At 43.3% G+C, this 18,982-nt stretch overlaps 1 non-coding gene across 1 annotated transcript; it reads right to left on the reverse strand.

The window, feature by feature from the left end:
• Positions 1 to 18,170: 18,170 nt before the first annotated feature.
• Trnae-uuc (transfer RNA glutamic acid (anticodon UUC)) lies at positions 18,171 to 18,242 on the reverse strand. Its single transcript has one exon. It is a non-coding gene; the product is annotated as a tRNA-Glu (tRNA).
• Positions 18,243 to 18,982: the final 740 nt, after the last annotated feature.

The following is an 18,982-nucleotide window of genomic DNA, read 5'->3' on the forward strand; positions in this document are numbered from 1 at the left end:
CCGAGGTGGGTCCTCGGGGGGAGAGAGGTAACCATGCGTTACCCATGTATGGCCAATGCGGAGCCGGCAGAGGACAACTGATTCCCTGCGAGAGGACCGCATGGGAAACTTTCACACACTCGTAGTCTCGTTAATGACACGCAGTTTGTTATGTGTACTGTTATGCCATTCTGTCTCCCAAAGTCGAAAAACCCCGCGGCGTAAGACACAACGCAGGTCAGTTTCGGAAATGCCCATCTCTGGAAGCAGTTTGCGCGTAGCCTGTTTAGCCAGCCTGTCGGTAAGTTCGTTGCCTGGGATTACGACGTGTCCTGAGATTCATACTACCACCGATGAAGGACTGGACCGTTCCAGAGCATAGACAGACTCCTGGATGGGCGCTGCCAAAGGATGGCGAGGGTAGCACTGGTCGATATCTTGTAGGCTCCTCAATGTGTCACTACACAGGAGAAATGACCCGCCAGGGCATGAGCGGATGTGCTCAAGAGCACGAGATACAGCCAGCAGCTCTGCAGTGAAACCACTGCAATCATCTGGCAAGGAGTGCTGTTCAATATGTCCTCCGTGAACATATGCAAAGCATACGTGACCATCAGTCATTGAGCCTTCAGTGTAAACCACTTCATAGCCCCGGTATATGTCGAGAATCGAGAGGAAGTGATAGCGGAGAACCGCAGGGTTAACGGAGTCTTTAGGGCCAAGCAAAAGGTCCAGAGGAATCTACAGCCTACGTGTACTCCATGGAGGTGTAGTTGAATGGACCTCAAGGAGAGGTGGCACTGGAAGTACAGTGGGAAGACATACAGCCGACCTTCCAGTACTTAAAGCACAGCATCAGGGGAGGGATATATGGCTTTACGTCATAGTGGTACACCATCACCTTGACCTCCTCGGGTAATGTGTCATCCTCAAAAGCCAAGATGATGGATCCAGTGGCAATCTGATTAACTCTCACACCCTAGTGGACGCGCCGGACGAAATGGACACCTCACCAATCTAAATTGGCGCGCAGTTCATCGTCAGTCTGCAAAAGAAGGTCCCTGTGAAATATGATACCCGGGACTATATTTAAGCTCTTATGGGGCAGCCCAGCCCCCAGATTGTCACAGGCAGGTAGTGCCCGTGACTGGGCAGATGATGCTGTTTTCATGAAGACCGACCCTGACCGCATTTTGGTCAAGCCATCCACCTCCCCAAACTTGTCCTCTAAATGCTCCACAAAAAACTGAAGTTTCCTTGACAAGAAAGATTCCCCATCAACTCTTGTACATACGAGGTACCAGGGTGAATAAGCTTTGTTGCCATCCTTAGCCTGGTGTTCCTGACAAGCTGAAGCATCACACTAGATTATCTGGATAATCATGGTGGTATTTCGTTTGTTTCCATTGAAATGGTTTTTGAATGAGGAATAATTGTCATATTTATCAACATCAACTTTCGTCTAAGCAAAGAATTACTAAATAACTGTTCCATTTGTTTCTCAATACAATTTGGTGTTTTAATTTTTCGTCTTTATTTTTTCTCCTCATTTGGCTGCCCTAGATGGCCGTCTAGTATTGCCTAGTGGTGGAAAGGGCCTTGTCGCTGCTTATTTAGACAAACTGCAGGAAACTTCGTTTGTTGTTTGAGACAGATTTGGAGCATATATTCATCATTAGTCTATGTGATTTGAATAACTACGTATTAAGTAAACATGGTGTAACATAATTACTAGCAAAAACTGACACGGGTGAAGATGTATAATAATTGAAAAAACTTAACAGTAAACATGAACCCACAAGCGAGCCTTTGGCAAGGTAACTGCAAATGTATGGTAGCTAGATGTCACTGACGTCAGCATGAAATATTGTTCTAATTAGTACAGTCGGCACTCGTGGGGGGGGGGGGGGGGGGGAGGTAGCGGTGGGCGGTTACGGGCAGGCACTGTAGGGGGAAATGCCGTTCTAAACTTAAGTCTACAGGCACTTTTTGTAAACATTAAGTAGAGTGCCTTCATGCCCACACTTGCATGGAAATCATTCGAAAAGATCTATCACCTCTGTCTTAGTTAGTACTTAAAAAGACTTCCGCTGAAAAAGCAACAAAAGCAATGATTTATTTTCGCCGGGCTTGTTAACAATTTGTGACTCACAGAAAAGCGACATGACTGGGCGAATTATAATACCTACACATTTCTCTTATTGTCACGTTAAAGTTTGCTTTCTTTCAAAACAAAGCGGGCTTATGAACAAGCGCATCCTCAGTACAAGAATGAAAGCGTAATGTCTTCACTTGCGTAATTCCGAAACCCGTAGAAATTGTCTTTTAACCATCTATCGCTGGCCACTGAAAATTGCGGCATTTCATCGAAAACGTCTGTAGTTAGTGGAACAACGCGGTAGATAACCAAGTGTTGCATAATAACCATTTAGCAAAATACTCTTCTCTTGTGTGCTATCGTGTGCCAAAATCGCATTTCAGTATCTCAAGCTGTTTATGAATATGTAAGAGGAATGTTGTGGATATTTCACTCCGGGTTTATCGCTGCCGCTCGCGATCGCAAATGAGTGTGCTACGTCAGATCAATTTTCTTGCGGTTGGTGACACAGACATCCAGCCAAATCTATAGAAAAATTCAATATGTTGACTAAACTTCATCCACAGCAACATATCAAGTAATATGCAGCAAAAGCAAAATCATAGTGATCCCTAGTTTTCATTGCAAACTTCTTCGAATTTCGCTCACTGCCTTTCTTTCATGAAAATGTCGCAATGGCTATGACCATTAACGAAATCATGGACGCATCATCATATAAATCTATAAATAACGCAAAAGTGAAAATGCTTTACCGAATAGTTTTTGTAAAATCGTTTGATCATATTGGAGGGCATACGTCTCGGTTTCTGACCGGCCGAAAGGGAGCAAACACTTGTCGGCCTCCTCCGAACAAACGAATGAACTCGTCCAGCGCTTTGGACACAGCGCGAAGTATTCTAAATATAAAACTTAGAATACAGTCCTCATCTGACTGGACCCATACTTTACGCATGGCTTGTGGTTGGAGTCTACATCTACATCCATTAGGTTCTGTTTGAGAGGTTTTGGCTGCGTTTAAACTTGGAGTGAAGCTCTCTTTGCTTCCGCAGTAGTTTCCTAACTTTGTTGTTGAACCACGGTGGGTTTTTCCGTCCCTCACAGTTTTACTCGGCACGTACCTGTCAAACGCATTTTATAATTGCCTTAAATTTTTTCCATAAACACTCAACATTGTCAGTGTCGGAACAATTTTTCGTTTTGATCTGTTACGTAGTCTGAAATCTGCCTTCTATTACTCTTGCTAAACAGATAAACCTTCCTCCCCTTTTTTATATTCCTATTAACTTCCATATTCAGGGATGTTGCAACGGCCTTATGATCACTGATCCCCTGTTCTGTACTTACAGAGTCGAGAAGTTCGGGTCTGTTTGTTATCAGTAGGTCCAAGATGTATGTTAGGACACAGGCACATCCTACACACGTACTAATTTATCGTCCGATTGACTAATTTTGTGGCAGCCTACACACTGACGACCCACTGCACTCGGCGATTACTGCACCGCCCTGTTCCTATCGCTGCTTGCAAATTGATTGTCTTCCGATCATCGAGGTTATTTTCTAAGGAATCATTCGAGACGGCGCACAAGTTCGGACTGTGTCAACAATGCGGTAGGAAATCGGCCGTGCTTTTTCAAAGGAACCATTCCGGTACTTGCCTGGAGCGATTTAGCTCAATCACGGAAAACCTAAATCTGGATGGTCGAACGCGGGTTTGAACCGTCGTCCTCCCGAATATATTTTCTACAAGACACCGCTGAGTACTGTACAGACACAAAAAATGGGATTTGGCTTCGCTGTTTTAGAACTAACAAAACAAAGTGAGAGAAAACAGCTGTGGGCAAAGAAATGGCTTGTGCAAAGGAAGAAATTCACCTACGCTCTGTTACTTAAGGAGCTGAGAGCCGATGATTTTCGAAATCATTTACGAATGGACGAAACAGGCTTTTTGTCGAAGCTGTTAAACAGTCATAAAACCTTATTTGCCGAATAAAATTACAGAAGCTGTAAGCTGTCACGAGCCGCTGTTAACTACATAACGGTTTCCAGCCACTCCATACGTTTTCGAGGGCCTCTAATACAGTGCAGCTGTAGTCTCCCAAATATAACCTGTAATGATTTCTGAAATCTGCAACGTGAATTATACATGCCTGCGGAAATACATCATGATAAAGTGAAACAAATTAAACAAATCATAGTCTTGAAGTTTTATGAATTTATTGATGTACGCAGCATAAAAGATGTCCCTTGCAAGTTCCAGAAACTCTTTTTAAAATTAGAGGAAAAGCTATAAACGATGGTGGCACCCATCTTGTAAATACAGTAACAGTTACATAAGGAATTTAGCTACTGTGAGTAGTAAAAAGATGTGCTAGACTTTGCTGTAGAAAGAAGCATGATAATAAACGATTTTTTTAACCCTTCTAAATATGAAGCAAGTATATTTTATGAGTAAAAGTCTTAACTGTGAGGGACTTTTATTCATAAAAATATATGTAAATTACTGTGTCTGTGCGGCACCATAACCCACTACAAATTCGGTTAAAAGTGAAACAAGTGCTTCATTTCTTGCGTTTCTCTTGCTACACTCCTCGCACGGTGTGTCCCATAAAAATCCGCAGTCCTTCAATTCTCCAGAAATTCCGCCATAAAAGTTAAGTTGCCTCGCTCTGTCGTCTTCGCTATATTAAAACAGCGTTCATTGTCTCGCGCTGTGATAGAAGACGAACTTTTATCGGGCGGTTGGCACGACAGAGCAGCACTTGGCACAACTTGTTATAATGCGCGGAAGGGGGGGGGGGGGGGGGGGAGGGGCAGGGAGAAGAGTCCGATGTCAGATTGTCGTACCCAACCAACCAGCCATCCATCCATCCATCCATCCATCCATCCAGAAAAAGCGATCAATAGCTTAATGAGTCTACACATGCACAATTTGTCGGTCTGTTTGCCGATAAATTGTTGCGTATGTGAAGCTCGTAAGGCATCTAACGCGTGAATGCTGTTCAATATGGATCTATGACGACCAAGATCGCTAACTCAGTCCTTTGGATTTTCCTGTCTGGGGCATAGCAGAAGCGGAGTGTTTTGCACTGCCGTCAATACGGTTGAAGAACAAGAGAAGCGAAATGTACACCTTTGTCAAGATTTGGGAGAAGTTCGAATGAAGCGCTAAGACGAGTGTTGTATTGCAGACGACTGTGTGGACGCCACAAGGAACACCGGCTTGTAGTAAGTGTAGGCTATATAGTACAATCAATTGTAACATGTAACGTTCTGAAACACTGCTGTGCTTCTGAAGTTAGGTCATGGGTGAAATTCGGGATCAATTAGGTGCGAACTTCATTTAAAACACGTTTGTACTAACTACGGCAATATCTGATACTGAAATCTGTGGCGGCTCTTAATTACGCATTCGCAATTTATTCTCAAATGGCTTTTCTACGAACCAAGTATATGGGAATCTTCTCATTTCGTTTTATCTTGAAACTCTTCAACTGGTACTTATTTGCATGAAAACAGAATATGGGATTGTCGGCCTGCCTTGATGCAAAGCACTAACTTTTTATTTATTTTCTTATCTTTTTCAAACTAGTTTCAGTAACAACATAGCCATCAGTAGGTTTTTTTTATTCTCAAACATGCAAAAAATATAACCGTTATAAAAATTATGAAATGTTATTACATGTGTACTGAACTGTTTGGTTTCAAATATTACATTTGTGCATTCATTATACCTTGTTTAAGTTACAGCACGATCATTACGTTCGCTGCCGTTGTTTCTGACATATTTTCTGTGTTTTTGTTGCCGTTTCTTCGGTATACAGCATGTCAAGTGTCACTACATGCTTGGCTGTTATTAAACAATAGTTTAACATAGTATATCGCTGGCGTATAATTTTAAGTTCACTTTTTCATATTTAGTAACAGCCACTCTCACAGTTGCCGGAAATAACGGCAACAAACGTAAAAACTATGCTGTGACTCATGGTAAATTAGGGACAATGAGTTTACGGACTATAATATTTGGGACTGAACAGTAAACATGTAACAGCGTTTTATAGTGTCTATAACGACGTTATTTTTCATGTTTCGGAATAAAAAACACAAATGATGCCGATATTGTTTCAGACACTAGTTGGCGAAAGAAAAAAATTTAAGAAAAAGCAAAAGTATTTTGCATCATGAGGGACCCACAATCCCATATTGCTCTTCTGTCTATCCTCTATCCATGGCAGTTTTCGCTACTAATGAAACACCCTCTATAATTTTTTATGAGCCTATCGTAATTGTTACGGTCATTTGTCCCTCCCTTTTCTGTTCTACTCACGAGTGAAGTATTTTAGTTCTTGCTCTGGAACATTATGGGCGAGGTAGTAACGTTTAAATTCTGTTTCAAATAAGTATTTCTAAAATTGTTCACTAAATGTAGCGAAGAGAACGTCTCTTTTCTGCTACTATACTACATGGCACAGTGATTTAAGACGGCGAACTCTTTGGTAGGAGCGAGGTTCAAGCCCAGATTTACGTTTTTCGTGGATTTCTTAAATCCACTAAACCCAATGGTGTAACTGGGACATCGCCTATTTCCTTCCCCATCACACTCTAATCGCTGCTTATACGTTATACTTCTTGTTATGCTTACTTGTAGATGGGACGTTTTTGCCCTTTGTCTCCGTGACACACTGCCTACTGGTGTGACGGTAGATTAAAATTCCAACGTTACCAGTCTCAAAATCTATCGATCCACTTATTTAACACAACTAGTGAAAATCAATACTCAAGCAGTAATAGGAATATGTCACAGTGTGCTGTCTACTTTGTAGATGCCATGCACTTCCTCTAACTTTTTCCCATAAACCTGTTTCTTGTCCGTTTGCCCTCGATATAACTGATTTTGACTGATAAGTGGGCTACAGCTGTCTCTCTAATGTTACGCGCAAATACATTATCTACGTGACTGATCTCATCTGAATATCATTACTGCTTTACTCAAATGTGAATTGATTTATTGCTCCTAATCAAATACCTTCCAGCATAGTGCCATCTTTAGGCACGCTGTCATTAGATGAAGTTGATATTTTATCTATGTAGGTGTGCATTTCCCTATAGTTACTGATCTACGATTTCTTGCGAAGACAGCATGATAAGCAATCTCTATTGGCACTGCTGTGTATATACGTTTTTAGATATTTGTCTGCTGCATTGAACCACAATGGTTCATGTTCGTTTAGCCAATTAAAATTATTCTCCTTATGCACCAACCCCGTGTCACTAAATTATGGCTAGTAGACGCCCTTTCAGAAGTAAAAGTGGCCAGTTTATGTGATGAAATAATAATAGCAACTAGCTAACAATTACTACATAATAGTTTTACTTTGGGAATAATGTCCACTTCAGTGACTTAAACTGTCTGTTACATAGTTTTACGAACTTAAAAATGTGTAGCATTGGCATACACCCGCATTTTGTACAAGACTGCGATTCAATCAGAAAAATTACCGACAGATATAGCAGTGAGAAGAGTAATGTTGCACGATACTTACAGGAATACACCGTGGAGGCCCAAGCCTGAGAATAATATTTAACTGAAATGCAAATAGTAGACGGACGCCCGAGTCGCTGCACCGAATTTTGTTTACTTACATGCTGTAGAAGCAAAGACTTTACATTTACAGATATCTTACCACCTGACCAGGCGAAGTTCGCACTTAGTGCTGAGGGCAGCACTGTGTCCTATTGTCCTTCGGAAGGAAGAAGGTTGCACTGTTCGCGTTCGCAGGGTAAATAAAAAATTGGAAACGACAGCGAGCCTTTAGCTGTCCATATTCTGCCAACCGTAAAAGGAAAACAAAAGACTAAGGAACAAAGATGTCTAAGCCGCACTGCGCAGTTAAGTGTTTCATAGTTCGTCCTTCCAGACAAGCTACTTACGTTGTACGTTGAATTGGTTATACAGGTTATCTCTGACAGAGATCTTTTGGAGTTAACATCTGCGGTCATGGAGGTTGTGTTGAAATAAAGATAGAAACATTTATAACGTGTGTGTTATTCCGCGTGTGATGTGCTCGTTTAGTGTGTGTAAATATTAACGTACGTTTCTCGTTCTATGATTTAGGTTTGTGTATGAAAACCGGTCGCTCCATTATTTGAAAGCTAGTTTTGTTTACAATTACAGGATTGTGAGCTGTTAACAAATGTCGTTTCTCTGATTTTTAGCGTTTGACTATTGTGCTTCAAATTTTGTTCGCTTATAGCTAAGCAATGAAAGGAAGGCCTGGGGAAAGATAAGAGAAGGCGTCCAAGGTGATGCTTCTGCAATAGCATAATTTATAGGTTTTATTATTAAAAAAATATTCGTTTTATAAGGAGCATATTGGGGGAACATGTTCTTTTAAAAACTGTTGGGATAACATACCGCTGCGTACGTAGAATTAAGAGTTACTCCACAGACTAAAATCTTGCGCTTTTTATTGCTGCATAAGAAAATCTGAAAAACACGACCATATTTTATTTTTGGTGGAATGGCTAGATTCGAGAAAATAGCTGCAAATACCGACTGATTGCACGGTGACTACATTTGTATAATGGAAAAAAAAACTGACACTGTTTGTGACACATTGCATGTTTACTCGGATTATCGATTGTGACTCTTTTTAACTGAATCTGCGCTCTGCTAACGAAATGCGATCCATAGTAATTAGACCTGAAACAAAATACGCTGCATAAAAACCTAGAGTACGATACGACACAAGAGCAGTGAACACAATTTACATATGCCATTCCCGACTTACCTTGATTGGCGGCAGGAAGGGAATTCTGTGACAAAGTTTCAATAAAAGAAATTTACAAAATTATGAAAACAGCGGACTCTATATGACGGGATAAACGTTAGGAAAGAGAGAATGATGGATTTATCAATTTAAATGCGCTAGTATTGACGAACGTTTAAAGCTCTACTGATTTACCCACCAGATTTTTTTTTTTTTTTTAATAATAGTGGATGAGCTCGAATCACTCTGACTACCGAATTTTGTGTTTAGCGTTTGACATAATCCACTAAGTGTCGTTAGACAGCATTCCTTGAACAATGGTTGCATACCTTGAAATCTTACAGGTAAAACAAAGTTATTTTCTCTGAACCACTCAAATGTCATACTTGTGCAGTCGGAGCGCTTCCTCGTATCGGAGATGGAAAGACGAAGAGATGTCTGCGCCAAATAGCTACGAAATTTTTAAATTACTGTATCAGTTTATCATGGAAAAAAATGCTCCTTTGATTAGATGTGCATTGTCATGTAAAAGAGCATAAGGCTGCTCAAAAATTGGCGGAAGTGTCAGTATTTATACCTGCAACGTTGTTGTTGTTGTAATGAGTAATCCAAAGATTTCATACAGCTCTTCTCGCTAGTCCATTCTGACCAACCGTCTTTATCTCAGCACAATTACTGTGTTCAAGCATTGGTCTCCCAGGAAAGTATTTATCCCCACACTTCCCTAGTTACCAAATTAGCTATTCCTTGATGCACCAGAATATGTCAAATTATTATGTCCCTTATTTTAGAAGAGTTATGCTACGATGGTTCGGTGCGTTTTCCGAATTACTCAATCTACCCATCAAGCTTGAAGCATTATTCTGTACCGCTACACATCAATAGCATCTAGTCTCTTCTTGTACATACGATGTGTCGCCCACTTTCTGCTTCCATATAACGCCACACTCCAAATACTTTCAGAAAATATTTCATAATAATTAAAGTCAACATGTTTCTTTTCTTTTCAGGATGTGTTTTATGTCTGCTGCCAGTCTACATTTTATTTCCTTTTTTATTTTCAGCGTCGTCAGTTATCCTGTGCCCAAGTACTAAAACTCGTCAATTATTTTCAGCACCTCATTCCCTGTTATAGCTCCCTCAGCATCATCCGATTTAATTCGGCTAGCTTGTTTCATTTTTATTGAATTACAACGACTTTCCGAAACACTACTCATTCCGTTGAACTGACCTTTCAGGTTCATTGGTGTTGGAAGCTCCCGTTAAAAACTCCTTGAAGCTATTCGCAGAGATGCTGTTGTCTACAGGAAGATTGCAATGCAAAGTAGCGAATTGCAGGAAGACCTGTAGAGGATCATCCAGTGGTGCACGCGCTGGCAGCTGACCGTGGACGTAAGTAAATGTAGCGCATTGCTCATGAAAAGGTTAAGTGTTCCATTATTAATCGATTACGTTATTGGCGATAAATCTCTAGGAAACAGTTATTGTCGTAAAATATCTTAGTGTTAACATACGGAGCAGGTAAAGTGGAAATAGCAGGAGAAGGAAATGCGAGGCTGAGAAAGACTTATTCTTGACTATTGCTCGCCCTTACCAAATTGGATTAATGGCAGAGAGAAAGCTCCAACGAAAAGCGACACTTCTTGTCACGGGATGCTTAGTAAGCGCGAGGGCGTTAAAAGATGATCACACGTTCAGTAACATTGTCAAACTGACAATATATTGATCACACAAGGGAGCGTATTGACGTATAGTCAACACTTGAACTATTATGTTAAATGATTCTTCCGTCGCTCTTTGGTAGAACAACACAATTATAAATTGAAAAACACGATATGGTGTATGTTCTACAGGATTCACTTGGTAAACTAACTGGGGAGGCTTGGAAAAACCATCGTCATACAGTAACTGACTATCGTCCTCAAAGAAGTTGTGAACAACATTGGCAAACATGTTACTCATCTAGACTGAGGCAGGAACACACAGTAAATGTCGACAGTGCAGCGGTAATGCAATTAAAAAGGTAAAATGTTGAACAGTAAATAAATATAAAGGGATCATACTAGGAAAAAAACATTAACATTAAACTCGAAAATAGTGCCTATATTACAACTTAATTAACAATCCCAATAAAATCAATACTTGGAAAAAGACTAAATTGGCTTGAAAGCATATTACTTATAGATAGTAAACAGAGTGAAAGAAATAACTGACGATTGTAGAATATATGGAGTGCATAGGCAATCACAATAAAATAAAGTGTAGGAACTCAAATTAATATATAGAATCTGGCAAAACTGTCAGGATTAAGGGAAATACTGACGAACAGTACTTACGGCCCCAAAAGTGTCACCAATATTGACAGTACGTACTTACGAGGTTGAGAACTGAAGGGTTGACAATCTTCGCCACTCAGATGTTGTGACAGAGCTTCATTAACCAGCCACACGGCACTAGTGTGCACTATTTATGTTTTCAGCCCGTCTTTGAGTACAATATCCCACAGATACAAATTTTTCAAACAGTCCTTTAGTAACGAAACTTCATGGCAGATTAAAACTGTGTGCGGACCGAAACTCGAACTCGGGACCTTTGCCTTTTGCGGGTAAGTGATCTACAAACTGAGCTACCCAAGCACGACTCACGCCCCTTCCTCACAGCTGTTTTTCCGCCAGTACCTCGTCTCCTACCTTGCAAACTTCACAGAAACTCTCCTGCGAACCTTGCAGAACTAGCACTCCTGGAAGAAACGATATTACGGAGACATGACTTGCCACAGCCTGGGAGATGGTCCCAGAATTAAATTTTCACTCTGCAGCAGAGTGTGCGCTGATACGAAACTTCCTGGCATATTAAAACTGTGTGCCAGACCGAGGCTCGAACTCAGGACCTTTGCCTTTTGTGGGCAAGTGTCCAGTCTAGTCTTTTAGTAGACTACAGTTTAATAGGAATGTACAGTTGTAGTAGTTGTTTTAGGGCGATTCACTATGGAACTACCTTCTTCATTAATTTGAAAATATGGTAGGCGTCAAATTCATGCAATGACTGCGAAATACATGCCAGTTCACAGCACATTATACGAAAGATTAAAAAAAAATACCGGAATTACATAAATATATCATTACACGACATATAATTACTCCATATTATTCCCCCTTAAACATCCCAACAACCACCACCACCACTCCATAAATTTTAATAACAGTTTTGCTAATCGTGTTTGCATATTGCTGCATTAAACTTCAAGCATTCGAATGACTGCGGGTCGCCAGAAAGTTCAAAGTTACACCTAATCGCGATTGCCCCTCCCATTAACTTACGTTGCTACTCTATTTTATGTCTGTTAATATTAATAATTTCTCGTAAGGTGTAGAACTAACCCAAAAGCTTATGGAATCTTTCGGGTCAATGGTTATGATTTTAGCAACAAAATTAACACACGACAATTACATATTTTTTCAGGCATTCTCGGACCATTTCCTCTTTCTCGTTGCTCTCTGTTGTTTACCAGCTATAGCTGAAATAATTGCGGTACCCGTTTTCTTTTGATTGTTGGGCATTCTAACACTGTAAAATCGGCTATAGACTAGTATTGTTAATAAATACCGAACTTGTGCAGGTCTCTGTACGGGACTGTTCAGCAAACATCGGTGACAGTTGCTTAAAGAGAGGTGATTTGCCGTGACGCAGAGATCAGGTGTTGATATTCTGACGCCATAAAGTGTACAGTCGGACAACATATTCCGTTACACACACGTCTCGCGTAATAACTAAGACAATAAACCAGGGAAATTACAGGTCAGGTAAGTTAAGTTAACGCGCATGGGTAGGCTAAGCAATCGCGTAATGTTCGAATACAAAATTAGTTGTCTGCTGCTTGACACAAATCAAATCAAATCAATTCACTTCAACATCTAGTCGTAAGGCGAAAAGCGATACGAAATGCAGCGAGCACCTAAGGACGGTAGTAGAGAAAGCGAATGGTAGATTTCGGTTTACTGGGAGAATTTTGGTTCGTTTGGTTCATCTCTACGGGAAAACGCGTATACAACAGAAGTGCGACCCATTCTTGAATACTGCTCGAGTGTTTGGGATCCCCACTACGTCTAATTCAAGGAAGATATAGAAACAATTCAGTGGCGGGTAGGTTCGAGCATCACGCAAGTATTACGGACATGCTTCGTTAACTCCTGTGGGAATCACTGTAGGGAAGACGAAGGTCTATCCGCGAAAAAGTGTTGAGAAAATTTAGAGAACCGACATTTGAAGCCACCAATGTATACTTCACGCAAGACCACGAAGACAATTCAGGTCTCGTACGGAGAAATATAGACAGTCGTTCTTGCCATGCTTTACTTGCGAGTGGAACAGGAAAGGAAATTAGCAACAGTGGTACAAGAATCCCACCGCCACGCACCATACTGTGACTTGCGGTGTATGTATATGTAGATGAGGTTTACTGGCAGTCGGTTTTCGCGGGCACCACTCGCGTCGGAATACAGAAGAAGAGAAATGATGGTGGTTCCAGAAGTATGTCGTCTCCGTAACAGGTAGATGTATGTTTCTCTAAGATATTCCTCATTCTTGCATCTTTTCTGGCTGACGACTCCAGAAATAACAGTGCATTCAGTTTGACGTGTATTTTGGTGCGCTTGCACTGTCGCCTGTGGGATCGTAAGCAGGCGATTAGCACGTGGAAGAGTACGCCTGCCCTCTGCTGGTGATTCATTCATAGTGGCTGCCGCGGCCCTCTGAGTGGACTCGTGGTATGCGACCTTCCGTCCAAGGTCCAGACTACGTCCGGCGCCAAAGCGTAGACCCACGCCTTGCCACTCAGTCTCGTAGCGAGAAGCCAGCCGTGACTCAACGGCTGCTAACGACCTCGTAAACCCTTACAGTGGCGCGGGTGCCTACATCGGCAGTTCCTAGACGAAGTTCCTACATAATGGATTTTATTTTGCGGGCATCAACCATCCACAACTCTAATTTTCGAGTTGATCCCGTGGTTTTTTTCGCGGAAAAATGGTTTTGTGTTCTGCGGAAAATAAACAAGCTAGTTTTGTGTCTGTCATTTACGAAGAAATAAGAACTCGAGGATTTCCACGAAAATGGGTCATTTGGATTGGTTCTTTTTACGAAACGAGTAGTAAAAACACAAGGTAAAAGTAATTTGAATGTTTTTTTATGTTTTTTTTTCACATTCAGGACAGTAACCTTTAGGTCTGGACTGCAATGGCACTGCGCGAATGTATGTCCTAAGGTGAAAACAGCGGACTAACAACCAAATTAAACGTCTGCACAAACAGAGAAAATCGTCCAGGGCAGCTATTCTTCGTAAACAATTGGTCGAATTCTCTTTTTTTAATGCAGCCAGTAACATCGGTACACGATTAATAACAAATATCGCAGATCAGAAACTGGTTGGGAGCGAGGGCTTTCGGTCCGAGACAACGCCCAATATCCAACGCCGCCGACTTGTCGATGTTTAGAAGACTGCCTGTGGCCTGTCCGTATCGCTCGATCCAGGTTAGTACGCTTTGAACTTCGTCACTGGAGCGAACCAGCAGTAGCAGTTCGTCAGCGTATGCCCTATAGCGAAAGGTGACGTCGCTCAGCATGATGCCAGATAGCCGGTGGTTAAGGCCCCATAGGAGTGGCTCGAGTGCGATTGCATAAAGATAGGTAGAAAGGGGACAACCCTGTCGTCGAGATCTCTTAATGGGTACTGGTCCTACCGTCCTTACATTTACCTGGATGTGCGAGTTGGCTGCGGTCCAAAGACGCCGTAGGGTGTTAATGAGGCCCGGGGGGGGGGGGGGAATCCCATACAGTCCATCACTCGTAGGAGGAAGTTATGGTGCACTCTATCAAAGGCGCGGTTGAAATCGATGGAAACGATCGTCGCTGTCATGCGGCATGCAGAGGCGATAGCTATTAAGTCCCTGCAGTCACCGGTGGCCATGTGTACGTTGGCTTCTCGCCCCCCCCCCCCCCCCCCCCCCATGCGACGTCTGTTCTAGGGCGAGAATCATCGACAAGGTTGTCTTATTTGGCCCGCCATAAGCCTGGCAAAAATCTGGTAGTCGGCGTTCTGCATTGTAAGCGGCCGATAGTCGTTAATCGATCGCCCTACACCTGGCTTGTGTACCGGTATGATAGGTCCTTCTACAAACGCTGGCGGCACAACACAATCTGGAGACATAAGTTCGCGGAACATTATAACCCAGCGAGGTATCATGATGTCACGGAAGGTCCGGTATAATTCGATGGGCAATCCATCAGGCCCAGGAGACTTACTGGCCGCACCTTTGTCCACGGCGTCTTCGACTTCTTCGAGAGAGACTTCATCTGTTAGAGCATTCACGATAGCCTCGTCGGTAGTATGAGTTACCTGCTGTAAGACTTCAGTAGTGGCCTCGTCATCTACGGTTCTTTCCTGGTAAAGATGACGAAAATGATCCTCCATCGCCTTTGCAGTGGTTGCTTGGATCGTACAGAAGCGACCGTCTTGTGTCTTGAGTTGTGTGATTAAATGTTGGCGATGTCGGCGCTTATCCGCCACAACGTGGTGTATAGTGGGTTCCTCTGCAGCTGTTGGGTCGTGCCGTTGGGAGCGGACTACGGCACCTTCTAGTCGGTGCTTCGTCAATGATAGTATGTGAGCCTTGACTCTGCTTTGGTTCTGTTGTCTCTCCGGGGAAGGAGGTGAGGCATCGAGGTCCCTGAGTGCCGCGTGGTAAAATCGAGTTTCTGTCGATGCCACGCAGTCACGTCCCCGCCAAACTGCGTAAGTGTCCTGCAGATTGCTGGTTTGGCACAGAGGAGCCACCACTACAGGGTCGAGGTGTATCGTGGCCGACGGCGTTCACAGTAGGTTCACGTTGCTTCAACTTGCCGACAACAATCCAGGTCCTGGAAGTGAGTTATATTAAGCTTCCAAAAGTGATTGCTGCGCCAGACTTGTTGGGGGAGTAGATGTGTAGTGCAGATATAGGGATTATGATCAGAATAGGCCTGAGGCCATAGTTCGGCGCCCACCACTCCTTTTGTGAAGTCTTGTGGCACATATATGCTATCAAGTCGGCTGGCTGAATGACTGGTAAGATGAGTGTGGCCAGAGCGATTACCGTGTTCTCCCACGTGTCGCACAAGTGGAGCTTTTGGATCATCACACCCAGTTCCGGACAGGGCATGTAGTGTGAGATTTGGTCCTTGGTGTGAAGTACGCAATTAAAATCGCCAGCGATGACGCTGTTGTCGTACCGTCGAAGGAAAAGGGGGGCGACATCCGTGGAGTAGAATATGGCGCGGTCGTGACCTCTGGAGGTACCCGACGGAGCGTAAACATTAATGAATCGAGTGTTGAGCGCCGTAAGTGCTATTCCTCGCGCAGAGGGAAGATACTTGACGTCAGTAAATTCAATACCATCACGCAATAATATTGCCACTCCGGTGTCTGCAGGGACACCGGGCGTCACATATGTGGCGTAACCATAAAAGTTCGGGAGTGCGGTCGTTTTCACTTCTTGTAAGAAAACAAAATCAACTCCCATGGCTCGTATTGTTTCTTTCAAAAGTTGGAACTTGACAGGAGAATTTATCATGTTGATATTCATTGTCGCTAGGCGGTAAGCCTGGCGACGCGTTGGTTGGGTGAGGTTATCCATGTTGATGTTGGAGAGAAGCGAACATCGGAAGTGGCTCTGAGCACTGCGGGACTTAACTTCTATGGTCATCAGTCCCCTAGAACTTAGAACTACTTAAACCTAACGAACCTAAGGACAGCACACAACACCCTGTCATCACGAGGCAGAGAAATCCCTGACCCCGCCGGGAATCGAACCCGGGCGTGGGAGGCGAGAACGCTACCGCACGACCACGAGCTGCGGACTCACCCCCCGCTGAACGCGGTCCTCCTGGTGCTGCTTATGCTGCATGATCCGGCGGCGCCTCAGCTGGCCCCGGATCGGGATCTTGTGTCTCGACGTCCTCGGGCCACGAAGCGGGCGCCGCTGTCTGTTTATGTTCCACAACTTCGGAATGTTTGATAGTAAAGGACCGGGCGACTTCACTGCCTGCACTGGTACATTCCTGCTGCTCACTATTTGTGTCAATGAGCTGATGGTCGAACGCTACATGGTTCTCTGTCTGTTCTGCAAGGTTGGAGTCAGTGCAAACGGCCTCAGCCTCGCGCTTCTTGGGTGGTCAGTTGCTCTTCCCCGGCCGAATGTGAACCGCCGTGTCCCGACACGGTCCGACGACGGCGGTTTCAGCGATCGCTGTTTCCGTATGTGGCTTTCATTGTCAGAAGACGGCACTGACTCACGCCCCGCCGGGACAAATGCTTAGGTCGGTACAATAAGGGAATCAAATGCCAACTTGCTGTCGTCAATGTCTGTCGCGTTCGGTAGCTCCAGAGTCATTGTACTATTTTCCACCACTGACCAGGCCGGTGGATCATCCAGGTTTCTGTCCGTGGAAGGTGGTTCCTGTGTCTGTTTTGTAGAGAACGTCGTGAGCGCCGCCGCGTAAGTCACGCGGAGAATAGTTTTCGTCGGTGGGAGTTGTGTGATCCGACGCTGGAGCACTCGGAACGGAGGTGACCTACCTTGCCGCATCCGGAACAAGTCTTCGGCTGGCCGTTATTTATAACTATGGCCCGGTACCCTCCTATCTGTAGATAGGATGGCAGGTGTCGTTGGAGGTCAATGCGTACTTGGCATACTCCATTGAGCACTGGATACATCTTAAACTGGGTCCGTTTTTCTGCCAAGTGTTAGTGTACCGTGCCGTAGGGGCGGAGCGCCGCCACCACGTCTGCCGCAGGGAGTTAAAATGGAAATTCGAATATGCGTTTAGTCCGCAGTCCCATTGCTGCCTGACCGACCTCGACGTTGCCAACATTTCCGTTTGAGTGGCAGAAGCGGAGTTCTTGTTTCATCTCACGCAGCACTTTGTCGCGTGTAGCTTTGTTTATGAATTTTACATAGACCGTGCTACTGACGATCGAAAAGTGAATGCCAACAATTTCGGCTTCCACTTTTAAAAAGAGTTCGACTTCGAGGGCCTTCGGTCGGGTAAAGTCGTTCCGAAATGTGAATTTCCTGTATTGGTTTGCCATGGTCTTGTAGCGCTACGGCGTCACTTTAGTGTCAGCCGAAGAAAGTAAACCAAGGCGCGCGTGCCCGCACTGACGGCGGAGAGCACGCCTCCTTCTCCCGGCTGCGAGAGCCGCACTGAGTGGAAATAGCTACAACAAAATTTAAAATAGCTTGTTATAGTGGGGTAGGCCTGTAATGCTCGTGACTGGGAAGGGTAAAAATAATTTCCCATGCCGGGAATCGAACCCGGGCCTGCTGGGTGAAAGCCAGCTATCCTAGCCACTAGACCACATGGGAGGATACTAATTCGTTTCTAACACAACGTATATAAGTTGGTGCTTATTATATTAAGTTGGTGCTTATTATTTTTTTTTTTTTTGCTGTCGCACACGTAAAGGAAACATACTTCTTTGAAAAACAACCAAATACAATTTGAAAGATGGATCCTGACCCTAATGTTGAAGCAATACTTTCAAGTTATTAGGTGAAATCATAAACTGCAGTATTGTCGTTAAATCTACTTATAAAACATAACACGAATATTACATATCTCTTAGCATTATAGTAAAGAATAAATTAGACAGGTAAAATCAAATTCAAATCTGACGCAGCGGACCCAGCTAAAAGCGAAAACTTTCACAACTTGTTTCTGAGAATTCGTTCTGTATTAAACGTAGGCCTTAGATCTGTGTCTGTCAATCTAATGAGCTTCGTTGTTTTTAAGTGATAAGACATGTTCATTGACACAGACGTCATCTGGATAAGCTAAGTATTTTTCTCTGGTGGTAATATTACTTAGCAAGTAGCACGAATTTAAATATTCACATGTCGCAATAAAACCTAGAAAATAGGCGTCATCACGTAATTAGAAACAGGGGTAACTATTAAAACTGTAGTGCAAAATTGAAGCAGCGTCCCTGAGGATACCGTTGTTTGATGTTACACTCACACAGCAAAAAATTTACAAACGAGCAATGTTTGTTTTTGATTCGGCAGAAGATACGTTAATTATTGTTTCTAAAACCATAACCATATGA

Source organism: Schistocerca gregaria, chromosome 8, assembly GCF_023897955.1.
Source record: "Schistocerca gregaria isolate iqSchGreg1 chromosome 8, iqSchGreg1.2, whole genome shotgun sequence".
In the NCBI taxonomy this organism is placed as follows: Eukaryota; Metazoa; Arthropoda; class Insecta; order Orthoptera; family Acrididae; genus Schistocerca; species Schistocerca gregaria.